At 42.2% G+C, this 16,056-nt stretch overlaps 1 non-coding gene and 1 pseudogene across 1 annotated transcript; one reads left to right on the plus strand and one right to left on the minus strand.

Moving 5' to 3' along the window:
* Positions 1-6,359: 6,359 nt before the first annotated feature.
* Positions 6,360-8,967, minus strand: LOC123814350 (annotated as a pseudogene).
* On the plus strand, positions 7,692-7,795 carry LOC123814616. The gene has a single exon (XR_006784953.1). It is a non-coding gene; the product is annotated as a U6 spliceosomal RNA (small nuclear RNA).
* Positions 8,968-16,056: the final 7,089 nt, after the last annotated feature.

Raw genomic sequence — 16,056 nt, forward strand, 5'->3', positions numbered from 1 at the left:
GTTGATTCTGAGACATCCAGGAATTCTGGATTCTGAGCATGGGAAACAATGACACAGATTCCTGGCTTTGTCCTCAGTCACAAGTTACCAGTTATTTCTATAATTCTCTGAAATAACTTTTCCAACAAAATGGCCATTTCATCAGGGAACAAAATTCCCACCATGTACTGAGTTCCACAGAGCTAGGATGCTGGTCATCTCTGCCATGCCCCAACCCCAAGCCCCACTCACCCTCAACAGTCCCAGACACTCTGTCAAAATCTGTGACTCATCAAAATGGCAACTGGATGTGGGTCACAGACTTTCGGATTTTTCAGAGTTAATTTGTAAATGCCAAGGCTAGAGTAAACTTAAATGGTGTTCTCTCTTTCTCTCCCCACTCTATCGCCCACCTTCCCAACTTGAAATCCTGGTAACCCAAGACTGAGAAGATTGTAATGCAACATTTGTCATGGGCAGACATGGCAAGACCAGAACCACTGATCAAAGTCAGGCTATTAAACATCAGTCATTGTTGAGATAGGCAGATTAATCTCCAGTGAGAAGATTTAGAATTTCCAGAGAGGAGAGAAGTCCATTTGCTTTTTTTTTTTTTTTTTTGCCAGCAATCTAGCTCATCCTATTAGAAAGGCTTAAAAACACATCAAAACAAAGACAGCTGAATAGGACAACCATACTCACAGATAAAAGTCAGCTCCGTTTATTGGAACCAGATGTAAATTTTGTTAAAAGTTCATACTCTCATCTTTGGGAAAAGGTTTTTCAAGACATCCTGTACCCAGCAGAGACCTTGCAAAGAAATATTCCTTTGGCTCTCTGTTTACCCTCGTTAAACCTCCCCTTGCTTGGGTAGCTAGAACCTTCATGCAAATCATTCCCTGATTATAAGATACATTAGAATCATTCAGAACATCTGCTTAAAATGCAGGTTCCAACCCTGACTTTGTATGGCTCAGTTAGTATGGGCATCTTCCTGCAAAGCAAAAGGTCACTGGTTCTATTTCTGGTCACAGCACATGCCTTGCTTGTAGGTTTGGTCCCAGGTTGGTCACATACTAGAGGCAACCAATTGATATTTCTCTCCTCCTCTTTCTTCCTCCCTTCCCCTCTCTAAAACTAAATAAGTCAAATCTTTTAAATAAATAAATAAACAAACAAATAAAATGTAGTTTCCAGGGTCTTACCCCCAGGTTTAGGAAGATAAAATAGCACCCAGATGATCTGTTTTTTAATTAAAAATTAATTCAGGTGAGGCAATAATTACAGGACCCCTCACCCCTTCGTCCCTGCAAAGCTGAAGAAATCTAACTGCACAGGGCTTGTCACCCAGTCTGGCAGGGACACCCAGGGGAAGCAGGTGTGAAGTCTGCAGAGGAAGTTCTTACCCTCCCTTCTCCACCCCAGCAAATACCTGTCTTGGCCAGTGAGGAAGAAAGTCTGAGTTTGCCATTGTTTCTTGTGTAAGAGCAAGAAATTTGTTTTGATCATATTTTACACAACTGCTGTTATGTTATTTTGAATTGCTTTATCATTGTCATTGATTGTGGAGACTGAAATGAATCTGGTCCAATCCCTGGGTCACCCCCCCACCCTTAATCATTCCCAGATCTACTGCTCCAGATTCCTTTTCTGCTAGGGCAGCAGATCTACACCTTTGTGTCCAGGTGCCCTGAGAATCACCTGGAGGCTCCTTTTTTAATGTCAATGCCCAGGCTCCAGCAGAATCAAGAAGTCTAGGGAAGAGTGGGGCCCAGCAGTGGTGTTTTTTCCCCCACTCCCTGGGTGATTTTAACAGTTGTCAGTGTTAATAACACTCATATGTGGTTTTCTGCCTTAGTGGCACATTGTACTACCCAGTGAAGCTTTAGAAACCCTGATGATGCTCAAGTTCTCCTCCCACTCTACCCTACAGTCTAAATTAGTTGGTTTAGCATTCTTGTCAGATCCTGGGATATTTTCAAAACTGCACTCAGTTGAGGGTCATAGTGTAGGGCCTTCCTTTCCACAGGGAAGGCTAAGAACAAACTCCTCATGGAGTCATTGTTAACTCAAGTGACATCTTCGGGCTTCTTTGCAGGCCTAGGAATGAAGGTTTGGCCCCTAGACTCTGCAATGCCTGAAGACTAGGAGGTGTTCCACTCAGGTGAGGCTCCATACATTTTGTTAACAAGTTGAACTTTGCTCAGCCAAACCCTGAGGTTCAATCTTGAATGCAGTGCTGCTCAAAGTGTAGTCCTTGGAGCAGCAGCAGCAGCAGCAGCAGAAGCAGGGGGAAACAGTTAGAAATGCAAGTCTGTGGGCGTCACCTCAGACCTACCCAATAGGTGGGGTCCTGCACTCTGTGTTTAGCAAGCATCTTAGGATGATTTTGATGCATGCTCAAGTTTGGAAACTATGGCTTTAGTATGCACAGAGTCTCCCCAAAGCTCTATTCAAATGCAAGATTTCTGTACTCATTCCCAAAGAATCTGATTCTGGAAGTCTAGAGTAGGAAACAGGAATCCCTATGAGTATCCAGAATCCCAGGACAAAAATGGTTTCAGGGACCCAGTTTGATAACCCAATAGAATCTGATCACCCACATAGACCTGCATACATCTGGTCATGTTTCCCACAGGTCTGTGAGGACTCCTGTCCTCTGTCCCAGCCATATAGCCTCACCTCAGGCAAAAGTATCTGGTATCTTAAGTTCTCACCATTGCCTGGCTTTCTGTAGAAAATGGACTGCACTAATCCAGTCAGTGAGCTGCAGAACTGGTGTGCCAGCACCACAGGGTCTATGTTTATGTAAGGAGCTCTGCCACAGGTTCCAGGAGGATATAAAGCTCCACCGACTTCCTGAAGTGCTGGCCTGGACACCCTTATTTGCAATAATGCTCCCGGCCACACACATAACAGATGGACATTCCCAAAGAGAATGATTTATTTGCTCTTGCCTTCCTACACAGTGCATTTTCAATCACAGAAGTCATGCTTGCCACGGGTCTGTTCCCATCAGCAAGTGCTTCCCACAGGCTCTGCTCTTGCAGCCCCCACATTTACCAAGGACAGTGCATGTACTCAACAGCTGGCTCATCAGCCTCCTTTAGAGTTCAGTGTTTGGAGGTGAGCAGCCAATGAAGAAGCCTGGCCTCTTTGTTGCTGCCTCAAACTTTCAGGATATCTTGACCCTTGCTCTCGATTGCTGTTATCTTTGAGGGCACTTGCCTTTGAGAAATGATAACTGCTCAGCCAGTCTTTCTGGAGCACTGTTATGAACCTTCTGAGCCCATTGATCCCTATACCCAGTAGATGGTATCTCCTCAGATATGAATTGCCTTTGTTTCCAAACATGTGTTGCTCATTTGGCATCCTATCCATAAGGGTCACCTTATTTCAGTACTGTTTTCCAGAAATGGAGGGGAAGAGCCTACTACCTCACAGGGAGGACACAGCCAGGACGAGCTGCTGGCCACACCAAAGAGGGACGCTGATGTGTCCTGAGCAGTTACTACACGTCAGGCATGATGCTAAGTGCTTTCTCATAACTGTGTAGTCCTCACTATAGTTCTGGGTTCTGGGTGGAATCATGATCCTCACTTTGCACACAGGGACATTTGAAACACTGGGAGGTTAAACAGCTTGCCCAAGAGCTCTCAGCTTCGAAGTGATAGAGCTGGAATTCGAACCCAGGCTCTTGCATATTTAAGCCAGCTCTCTCACTAACTGGCAGTAGCTTCTGTCCTTGATCTTTTCTCATTTGGGCTGGGGACAGGGAAGGACACTGGGATCATACAAAGGAAGAGTTCATTGGCCTCTAATGATCCTTACCAAAGGATTTCACTTTCAGAAATATACTTATTGACAAAAATGCCATATATGACTAGTTTAAATTTGAATTTTAATCCTGAAATTTATTTTAGTTATACACACCATTCGATTTATGTGGGTAAAGGGACAAAAAAATCATAGTTAATATTCCACAACTTTTTCACTGTCCAGCTTAATTGAGATATACCTGTACATACTCTTGAACATGGTAGGATATGACCAGGATTCCTGTTGGCTTTTGATGATCCCTGCTCCATAAATCTTAGAAGATGGAAGTAATCTCCCAAAATTAGATTTCTGATTGTTAGGAGTTGTGTTTGTCTCCTATGACAAAACTAAAATACTGTAGTTCAAAACATAGTTTACTCTCTTACATGAGAATTTATTCTTTACAACAGTGTTCTCAATGTTAACATATTAGAAACAACCAGAGGAGATTTTTTTTTAATTATGAAGCCTAGGCTACCAAGAGACAAATTACATTAGCACTTCTGGGGGATGATACCCAAGCACCAATATTTTTCAAAACTCCCCAGATTATTCCAATGTGTACCCATGGTTGAGAACCATCACTCTAAAATAAAGCAAACCTTAACATAAGCATTCCAGTGATGATATAGTGGTTCCATAAAGTCATCCTAGGTTCTTTGCATCTTTCTATACTTCCATCCTCAGCATCTGGCACTTATTCTCAAGGTTACCACAAATTCCAAGATAGCTGCTGAAACTCCAGCCATCATCTCTGCATTCAAGATGGGAGAAAAAAGGAAGGAGGGGAAGGACCAAATGACGTAAATGCCTAGCTACTGTGGAATAAATTGTGTCCCCCCAAAATTTATATTTTGAAGCCTCAATCCCCAATATAAGTTTATTTGAAGATAGGGCTTTTAGGAGATAACTAAGGTTAAATTATGTCATAAGAATGAGGTCTTAATCTGACTGTATTTGAGGCCTTATAAACAGAAGAAGAGTAATAGATATTTTTCTTTTTTTCTCTCCATAAGTCCAGTGAAGGTACAGTGAGAAGGCAGCCATCTGCAAACCTGAATGAGTTATCTCATAGAACCGAGTTGGTTGGTATCCTTATCTTGAACTTCCAGCTTCCAGAACTATAAGAAAATAACTTTATGTTGTTTAAGTGGCCAGACTGTGGTATTTTTATGGCCAACTAAGCAGACTAAGCACTTGCTGAGTCAGCATCCTTACATCACCCTTCCTAGAAGTTTCATTGTGCTTCTGTTTCTATCTCATTAGCTAGAACATCATCATATGGCCAACCCTAACTGCAAAACAGACTGACAAAAGCAGTATTTTTGTTGGGTTCACTGCCACCTTAAAGAAAATCAGGGTTCTATGACCAAGGAAGGAGCAAGAAATGGGTATTTGGTGGCTGGGAGTAGTCTTTGTGCCCCCTGAAAAAGTGAGATGGTGAGAAAGGGTGGGACAATGAGAGAACACCAGTAACAAAGCAATTAAGCTTGAGTAAACTTATATCACACATCAGGGAGAGCACCAGGAATAGAAGGCAGGATTCCTGGATTGGACCAAGCATTCCACTTCCCCTCTGCAACATCACAGCTGTTGATAAAGAGGCCCCACGTGGGGTCCAGCTGTTGGAAGAGCAGCCTTTCTCTTGGCTGGGCCTTAGGATGACCAATAAATTTGCACAGGGGTCCTTGGACAAACACAATGATTCAGACAAGCAGCATTTTTGGGACTTTATCATATGCACTGAGTATGATAAACTACTGGGCAAGCCTTTTCCAGGCCAGTATGAGAAGGGCTTAGTAGAAGCTGGAGAAAGCTGAGGTGAGCAGATGTTGGAACATGCATTACCTGACATACTGATCAGTAGCCTCTCTCCATTCACTGAGTGAAGATCTGAGGACTTATTCAAATAATGCTGCCATAGACAATATTTAGTGCTGAAGAGACAAATGAGGTCCCTGCACTCATGGAGCTTACCTATCAGGTTGGGAAGACACACATTAAACAAACAACAAATAAGAGTTTCAAATGGGGTACTAGAAAGGGGGGCAGCAGTGATAGATGTCAGGGGTTCTCTTTGGGGAGGAGGTATTAGAGTCAGAAGCTGAATGATGAAAAGGACCTGGACACAGGAGACTAGGGAAAGAATGTTCCAGCCAAACTGTGAAGAGGGCTGAGCGGAAAAGAAACTGTCATTGTGGAGCACTGTGGACAGGAGTGGCTAGGAGGCCAGGTCAGAGCTAGGTCATGGAAAGCAAAGAGACAACAGGGCAAGACTTTGGAATTTCATGTAAGGGCAATGGGGAAACTACTGGACAATTTTAAGCCAAGGAGAGACACCATCTGATCACTATTTATTTATTTATTTTAAAGAAAACAAAATGTATTTATTTAATATATTCATCGTGGGGGCTCAACCAGAGACTTAATTTAAGCAGAAACAGAACAAGTTGAAGACAGCACAGTTGAAGACACAGAGCTCTATACAGAAATCAAGGCAAGGACAGACCATCTAAGGAGGAAATAAAAGGTGGCACCAAGAGAGAGGCTGAACAGCAGAGTCAGGTTCCCTGGCTGGAGACCTGCTTTGCATAGGTTTCTTGCAGGTATTTCTTCAGTGCAGCAGAGTTTTTCCAGAGCTCTACAGGATGTATGTTCAATCGGTTGTCGATGTTGGGTTTTCCTAGCAGGCTGTGGATGGAGGGAAGGATGGTCTTGACATCCTGCAGGGCAGATCACTTGTTCTTCAGGACATCTAGACAGATGTCACCCTGGGTGTCTACACTGGGGTGTGAGAAACTTCACCAAGGGTTCATTGTCTAGGAAGCCTAGGGGGAATTTATACCTCAGGTCTTCATATACTGAGCCAACTGCTGAATGAATGGTCTCTACCTATTTGAAAGGTCGTCTGATTCGGGGAAGGCAGAAATTCCTTTGTCATCAGATCTGCTGAGGGTCACTAGTTCCTGCTGTAAACTCTTGCCCACCAGGCCCCAGGTGTCACCTACACTGGGCTAGGCTCCTTCACCAGTGGCAGTTGGGTCATGGTTCTGGGAGGTCATCCATGTAGTGCTGGCAGGGACACAGGAACTCAGAGAACATGACTGTAACTGCCTGATTACTTTTTAAAATATCCCTTCGGCTGCCATGTGGAGAGTGGAAGCAGGGAGACCAGTTTGGAGGGTTTCCTGTGGTCCAGACAGACACAACTGGGGGTTAGCCTTGAAAAAAAAGGGTTGGCAAACTTGAACCTGGGAGCAACTGCTTTTCTCAAACAAAGTTTTACTGGGACATAGACATGCCCAAACTTACATATTGCCTATGGCTGTTTTTATACTAAAGGTGAGTTTGAGTGACTGTAGCAGAGATTTCATGGCCCTCTGGACTGAAAATGTTTACTCTCTGGCTTTTGCAGGAAAAGTTTGCCAATTCCTGGACTAGAGAAGTGAGGGTAATGGGGAATATGTTGCCTGGGGAAAGACTGAGATGTATTTTGGAAGTAGAGCCAGGATTAATTAAATTGAATATGGGGGAAAGGGAAAGATGGGATTCAAGGTCTAGGCTTTGGGCTTGAAGATTTGGTGGATGGCAATGCCATTTACTGAGATGGGTATGATGTTTGGGAAGGAAAACCAAGAAGTCTTTCTGGGCATGCTATGCTGAGAAGCCTGTTAGGTACACTGACAAGCAGAGAAGAGAACATCTTCCTGCACATGGGTCTACTGGATTCTCATGCCATTACCATAACGCAGTGACTATTATGAAATTGCTCAATAAGAGGCTCAACCTTCTCATTCAAAGGATCATGGTCATTGGAAGAGTGAAGAGCCAAGGGACAGACATTCAGAGGTACTTGCACATGGGCCCACACTATACTCAGAAAGAAAAAGAGGATGCTCACTTCAGCAGCCCATATACTAAAATTGGAATGATACAGAGATTACCATGGCCCCTGCACAAGGATGACACACAAATCTGTGAAGCATTCCATATTTTGGGGAAAACATATTTGTCAATGATACCTCAGACAAGGGTTTGATCTCCAAAATATATAAAGAACTCACACAACTCTGTCCAGGAAGGCAAACAACCCAGTTAAAAAATGGGCAAAAGTCTTGAACAGACATTTCTCCATGAGGACATACAGATGGCCCAGAGACACATGAAAAGATGCTCAGCATCACTAGCCATCAGAGAGATGCAAATTCAAACCACAGTGATACCACTTCACACTAGTAAGAATGACCATCATAAACAAATCAACAAACAAGTATTGGAGAGGATGTGGAGAAAAGGGAACACTAGTGCACTGTTAGTTGGAATGCAGAGTGGTACAGCCACTGTGGAAAACAGTATGGAATTTCCTCAGAAAACTAAAAATGGAACTGCCTTTTGACCTGGCTGTTCCACTGCTGGGATTATATCCTAAGAACCCTGAAACACCATTCCCAAAGAACCTATGCACCCCAATATTCATAGCAGCACAATTTATAATAGCAAAGTGCTGGAAGCAACCTAAGTGCCCATCAGTAAATGAGTGGATCAAAAAACTATGATACATTTACACAATCGAATACTACACAGCAGAGGGAAAGAAGGAGCTCTTACCCTTTTCAACAGCGTGGATGGAACTGGAGAGCATTATGCTAAGTGAAATAAGCCAAGTGGTAAGGGACAAATACCATATGATCCCACCCTTAACTGGAACCTAATCTACAAAAGAAAAAAGCAAGCAAAATATAACCAGAGACATTGAAATTAGGAATAACCTCACAGTAACCAGAGGGGAGGTGGGAGGGGTCAGTGGGGAGAAGGGTTTTCAGGAACAACTATAAAGAACACATGGACAAAACCAAGGTGGAGGGTGGAAGCAAGGGAGGGAGGTGGATTTGGCTTGCATGGGGGGAATTGGTGGGGGGTAAGCACAGACAACTGTAATTGAACAACAATAGAATAATTTAAAAAAAAAAAGGTAGCAAGAAGACATAATGTGATAGAGTTAGTTGTAAATTTGGCCAGAGGGGCCAAGCAATGAGTAAGGTTGATTATACCATTTTACTAATTAGTAGAATTAGTACCAGCATGAGCCCACTTAAATGGTACAAGTTGAGAGACTTTGGGCTTCAGCTTTACCTCCAAAGCAGTTTCCCTCTCTGAGCTAGATGTCATTATCTCAGATGCATGCATAATTATCTAAATCATATGAAGTCGCCAGTAATACATGAATATTGTCATTCACCCTTCCAAATACCACCATCTACTCTCTCACCCAAGTTACAAGCCTCAGAATTCTCCTCCTCTCTATATTTCTGTCTGTTTTTCTTTCCTTTGAAATGTCTCCCAGATCATCAGTCCTCATCCTTCCAGCCTTGACCAAAGTACAAGCTGCCTCACTGGTCACTCACTGCAGTCCGTTCTGTGCACCCTGAGAAGTAAGACCCCTGCTAAGCCTTCTTCTAGTGGCTAACTGGGCTCAGATTAAAAAAAAACAACAACAGAGCTTGGCAGCCATTTTTGCACAGAGACCTTTCACACAAACTGTACTTCAGGGAGAAGCCTCTGTGCTAAACTGTCAGCCTGCACAGTGTTTGTGCTATCTGAGCCAGCACTTATAAATGTTCACTGGAATTCTATTTCAACTAATAAGATTGAGTCTTTTCCCATCTAATCAGAGCTGCACAGCTCAGAATGGCTCTATTCTGACCAATCAGGACAGTGCTTTTGCGCCAATTAAACTGAGGATTTGGAACCCTTATTTTCACGAGGACAGACCAATCGGGAAGCAGGAGTAGGGACTCCTGTCCTCTGGCCCTGGGAATGTACTTTCTGTTTCCATCAGAGAAGGAAGATTATGAATCCCTAGCTGAAACAGTGCAGAAGATGTCCAGCTAGAGCACAGCAAAACAGACAACTGAGGAATGGATTGAGACCACCTGGCCCCAGAGCTGTTTTACCACTGTACCACATCACAGTTGAGCTGTTTGCATTGAATAAAGTTTTCTTCTTCATTGCAACCCAAATTGGGGGATTCCTGCTGGTGTTTGAATTGATGCCCATGACCATCAGTTGGCAGTACTCATTTGGCTTTTCTGACCACTGTCCTAAGACACACATTGCATTGTATGTGTGTCCTGGGACAATGTTTGAACAATGATGCCTTTGTTTGCCAAGAACAGCAGCTTTCTTCTTCTTCACCATAGGGCTTTTGATAAGTATGCTGATTTGGTCCTCTGGCACCAGTCACAAGTGGACAGATGACCCAGGTGTGGGCTAATAAGAATTCAGTCCCACCCTTCTAGCTCCAAAGATTTAACTAGTCCCTTTGACAGCAAAAGGAGAGAGCTTGCCTTTCCTTTAAAGTGCAGTGTTTCAGTTAATTGAGCTGCTGGCTGAGAGATAAACAGGGGTTAATTAGATACACAAAAGAAGGAAGAGTGCTGCAGGCAGAGAACACAGCTGGTGAAAAGGGCTGGTGGTGGGAGAGATGGGACACAGCAGGCACTGGGGAAGCTGATGCAGTTGTCTGGGGAGTGAAGAGGGCAAGAGGAGGGGGTTGTGTGATATCATTAGCAGCAGCTGCAAATTCACAGCAAACATATGTGTATGCCAGGCACTATTGTAGTCACTCTACATATACTCACCCTTTTTTGTGACCAATGTTATTAGCAACATAAGTTTACATTGTGAGAAAAATAAGACAAAAAAAACAAAGAGCAAGTCAGTAACTTTTCTGAGGCCCTATGCCAATGTGTGAGAAGGGATGGAGAGAGACACACAAAGTAAGAAAAGCAATACCTTGTGAGCAAATTATAGACCAGACAATAGGCCCATGCATAATTCCATCATCATGTTAATGAACAGTGTGGCTGGTCATGGGTTAAAAGCTTGTTTGACCAAAAGAGCTCACAACCCTTTTTCCACCAGGGCAGTGGTTTTATACCTTAATTAGCATTGCCCCAGGATGGTTCCATTCAAGGCAGATCCCATATACTTATCCCCTCCTCCTCTATAGATTCAAGTTCTAAGTTCAGAATCAGTACTTCATGGAGGAGAAGAAGCATTCCTGATCAGCCGAGGGATGATCAGAATCACCACCTGAATCTCAGACCTGTGACCACTCTGACCCACAAGGAGCAGGTTCCTGGGTTTGTTTCCTATTCCTTCTGCTGTTTTTCCACATGGCTGGATTTATTTTCAAAACAATCTATAGTCATATTAAATATTAAAGGCACTTTGTAGGTGGTGTTTACCATTTGAAAAGTTGACAAATGTATGTTGTGCTGTATAAAATGGCAAAAACAAATTTGGAGTGGTTGATAGTTTGAGCTTAATAACAGCCACAAGATAGTTATTTCCATATTTTAGTGAGGCAGCATCTTCAGTACAGCTCTTTTCTGTGATTAGGCAGGAGGGTCACATAAGTGCCAGTGGAGCACTGAATCTTAGATGGAAAGCCTCCACATCACTCCAGCAGCCATTTGTGAAGGCCAGAGTTCATGGTCACATGAAGCCCAGGCTTACATGGTGGTCTATTTTATTATAATCATATTATATTACTATTTTTATCATGGGTCCTTTACCAGGTTCCCAGCACTGTGATGAACCCTCTATATTCATTACTCAACATATTTATTCTATTTTTTATTGAATGTAGGGTTACTGAAAGTAGAACATTAACATATATTAATATCCTACTCACTCACATTCTAACAGTTTAAGAGGAATATAACATACACACACACAGCAATCAATGGGGAATAATAAACTGATTCCCAGAGTCTAAGTCTGCAGGTCGAGGAGACAGCACAGTAGGCAAGGGAGCCATCAGTATCTTGCAAAGAAGAATCTTTACAGCCAGGTGTGCAGCAGGGCAGAGCCTTTGGCAGCCGATCCCACAGGAGATCAGCATGGTGTGGAACAGTGCACTGGTGTGTGGAGCTCGGCTGCCTCAGCAGTGGTCTGAAGTGTGCCTCAGTTATACCTTAAAAGTGATATACTCCACCCTTCTGGGTCTCTCAGTAAGGATCTTGGCACCTGTGATGTGGGGAATTTCCCCAGGAGCCTATTTATAGGAGGACTCACTCTGCAGATAGAGCTGTTCTGTCCATGTGTGCAGATACCTTAGGTGGGTCTCCTTGACAGATGTTTCTGATCTGACTTAGGTAGTTTCCTTCTTGAACCAAAATGTCATGGATGACTGGAAGCCTTCTTGGTTGACATGAGTGACTCCACTTTGGTTTATATACCTTATGCTCTCTTTTTTTCTTTTTTTAATTTTTTAAAAGATTTTGTTTATTTATTTTTAGAGAGGGAAGGGAGGGAGAAAGAGAGAGAGAAACATCAATGTGCAGTTGCTGGGGGTCATGGCCTGCAACCCAGGCATGTACCCTGACTGGGAATCGAACCTGCAACACTTTGGTTCACAGCCCGCACTCAATCCACTGAGCTACGCCAGTCAGGGACCTTATGCTATCTTGACTGGACCAATGCCATGTTATTGGTCCTGCTCTACACACACACACACACACACACACACACACACACACTTTTTTTTTGCCAGTTGACAAGACAGGAATATTTTTACTTTTTCAAACTTTTTTTAAACATTTTTTATTGTTGTTCAAGTACAGTTTTCTGTCTTTTCCCCTCACCTCTCCCCACCACCCCATTCCTCCCCACCTCCCTCCCCTGTTTCTACCACCCCTTGTTATCAACATATTTATTCTTTCTACAAATGTTTATAAAGTCCCCACACTGTGTCAGGCATTGTGCACAGAGAAAGACCCAATCTTATGCCCTCTTGTGGCTTATTCACTGATAGAGAAGGCAGACAAGGAGCAAATAAACAGACTCAGAAATAACTATAGATGGCTATTGGCACCAAGAAAGGAATATGTAATGTGTAGAAACATGGAGTGACAGTGGATGGGATGAGGGTGGTGAGGAAAGGCCTCTCTGAGTAGATGACATTAAGCTGAAGCCTAAAAGATAGCAGGGGTTAGGAACAAGGAGAGCCAAGAAACAGGCATTCTAATTAGAAGGAACAGTGAGTGCAAAGCATCTGGGTCAGAAAAATGAATGGCGCAGTCTAGAAACTGACAGTAGTCCAATGTTACCCTAGACAGCTGAGAACAAAGAAGGTGGTAGGTGATATTATAATACTCATTTTATAAATGAAGAATCCATGGCTTAGAGAGGATAATCCAACTGAGGTCACAGAGCCAGTACATGCAGTGTTTCTGATTTGGTAGGTCTGGGGTGAAGTCAGAGTCTTTGTACTTTTAACAAGCTCCTCGATGATGCTGATTCTGCTGGTCTGCAGACCACACTGCCAGACATCAAGGCTGATTGAGATTCTTTGTTTTTATTGTAAGAATGGTAACAGAAGCTAGAAGCGATGATATCTCTAGCATTTCTTCTGTGCCAGGCACCAATGTTTGTGCTTATATATATTATATACAATTGACCTTTAAACAATGCAGGGGTTAGGGGCACTGACCTCCCCAAGTCTAAAATCCGTGTATAACTTTTGACTCCTCAAAAACTTAAGTCCACTGTTATTTAGAAGTCTTATTGATAACATAAACAGTCAATTAACACATATTTTATATGCTAAATGTGTTACATACTGTGTTCTTACAATAAAGTATGCACCTGCACAGTTTAAACACATGTTCAAGAGTCAACTGTATATTGAATTTAAGAGCAATCTGGTATTGTTAGAATAGGTGGTTAGTTAGGTATTAATGAGAGAGGAGGAAGCCAAAGGACAGTCACCCTGGGGAGTCACCTGCATTGTTCCACCAAACAAAACATCAGACTAATCAGGAACAATGGCTTTTCAGTCACCCCCAGGAGTCCACCAGAATAATGGAAGGAGGGGGAAACAGCGAGGAAAATTCCTTGTACTAAGCACATGTACAGTAAAAGCCAGATAACAAAACAGAATGGTGAGGTCTGTGCAGTAGGAGCCAAAGTAGCCACTGTGAAGGGAGAGGAGACTAGCCTGGGAAAGTCTAGGAAAATGTTAAGATTGGAGAGAATTCCAGGCAAGTGATTGGATAGGGAGAAGGCACAAACACAAGCCCAGGAAGAGCCAGGAAAGAGATTGGGTAGTTTGAAAGAAAACCTGCTATTTCCCAAACCCAAGGAAGTATAGGGAAGCCTGACCAAAAAAAAAAAAAAAAAAAAAGCACACACTTTCCTTGGAGCATGCCTTCCATCTCTTAGGCATGTAATTTTGCCTTCTTTTCTCCCAAATTCTATGGGTCCCTGAGAGACTTACAACCAGGGAAGCAGCAGGCAGCAGCAGAGGGCTCTCCTTTTGCCTCTGTAACTTCCTTTCCTGAGTCCATGCAGCCGCTGTTCTATAGCCTGCTCCTTCTTTGATTTTCTGAGAGTGTACCATCACTTTTCACTCTAGTAAATCCTGCCACTATCAATTAGAACTTCTCCTATGTGAGTGCGCCTGAAATTCTTTTCCTGCAACACCACTGAAGAAACTATTTCCTCTGGTAACAGTATGATTATCTGCATATTTTTATTCCTATAGATGGGGAAATTGAGGCATGGAGAAATAAAGTAACTTGCCTAAGTTGCACCATGTAGTTTGTTGTGGAACTACATGGAACTAGAATCTGAATGCAGCACTTGGGCTCTTGAATCTGCCCTCCTGCTTCTCTGAGGACAGCATTTCTTGTTTCTATGTCTGTACCATTCAGTCAAGTAATTAATTAATTAACTTACTGATTACCCTTGCTATCTGCTATTCCTCCCAAGCCTGTAAGGCACTGAATTGGTAAGCTGTGCACTATACTGAGGATCTCTTTTTTCTCTCTTGCTCCTCTTTACTGATTAGTTCAGCAAATGTTCAAAGGATTATGTGTTCCTGGAGTTCCCTCTAACTAATGGGTTTGTTATAGGCATCCAGAGAAAGCCTGTCTGAACCTCTACTGGGTGCATTTCTCACAAGGTCCCCTTGTGTTTATCAACCTCATACCCTTGGTAGGGAAACAGGCAGTGCCCTACACCAGCCCCATGACATGTTAAGGAACCACCTGTAATGGACCAGATGCTGGGCTAAAGACTCTTCAAACCCTTCATAACTGTGCCACAAGGGAGACATTATCATCAATCCCATTCTGTGAATAGAGAAACTGAGGTTCAGAGAAGCAAAACAAAAAAAAAATTGTTCCATGTCTCATTGCTGGCAAGGTATGATGCTAGGATTTGATTTCATGGGATATATGGATCCTCAGCCAATGTTCTTCATAATCTCTATGACTCCATCAGTATTATCTGTAATGAGAGACTCAGAGGGCCCAGGCTCAGGGCCACATAGCGGGTATGAGAAGGTACAGGCTCAGGGTCAATAGCAATGAAAGAATACCCAGATTCTGAGAAGGTCAGGAATAAAAGGAACAAATCACTCAACCCTTCCATACTTCTAAGTCCATCTGTGACACATGAGAAACTAAGATATAAAAAGAGAAATGATTAATTTCTTTCCTATATGACATATTAATTCAGGTACTATTGACATTTTTCTTAAATTTAACAAAGTGGTTTGTCATTTTAAGAAAACAACTGGCAGTATGTATTTTTTGCTAATGCAGAATATGAGTTTTCCAACAAAAATTGAAATTTGGAGAACTGGGGTCCTTCACTGTGTACTTAACAGCTTCCTTATGTTTAAAGACTCTTATGATGAGATCAGTGCTGATATTAGCAAATATGACCTTTTGATATTGTATAATAAAATGTGTCAGCATTTAAAAGATCCTCATAATTCAGTGAACGACTATTTTCCAAAAGTTTGTTGCATGATGTTACAAAGTTATGCATAGGTAAAATCCATTTAAAACACAACATAAACCAATAGATTTTACCATAATATAGTGAAAAAATTACTGATTGGTTTCAAATTTTATATTACAACTAACCTTTAAAAAATTACCACTTGTTGAATTTTGGTTTTATATCACAATGTCACACTTATCTAAAAAGGCTATTAATATTCTTTCCTTTTGCAAGTGTGTGAGCTAGATTGCTCCCATATACTGCAACTAAAACAACACATCAGAACAAATGAAATGTAGAACAGATTTTTAAAATCTGATTATTTTCATTTTTAAATTTATTTTTATTTCTTTTCATTCTTTAATTACAGTTGACATACAGTATTATATTAGCTTGAGATGTTTATATAGCTTGTAACATTATCACCCTAATAAGTCTGCTACCCATCTGACACCATAC

This window comes from Phyllostomus hastatus, unplaced genomic scaffold (genome assembly GCF_019186645.2).
Source record: "Phyllostomus hastatus isolate PE091 unplaced genomic scaffold, TTU_PhHast_1.1 phas_contig_16, whole genome shotgun sequence".
Classification (NCBI taxonomy): Eukaryota; Metazoa; Chordata; class Mammalia; order Chiroptera; family Phyllostomidae; genus Phyllostomus; species Phyllostomus hastatus.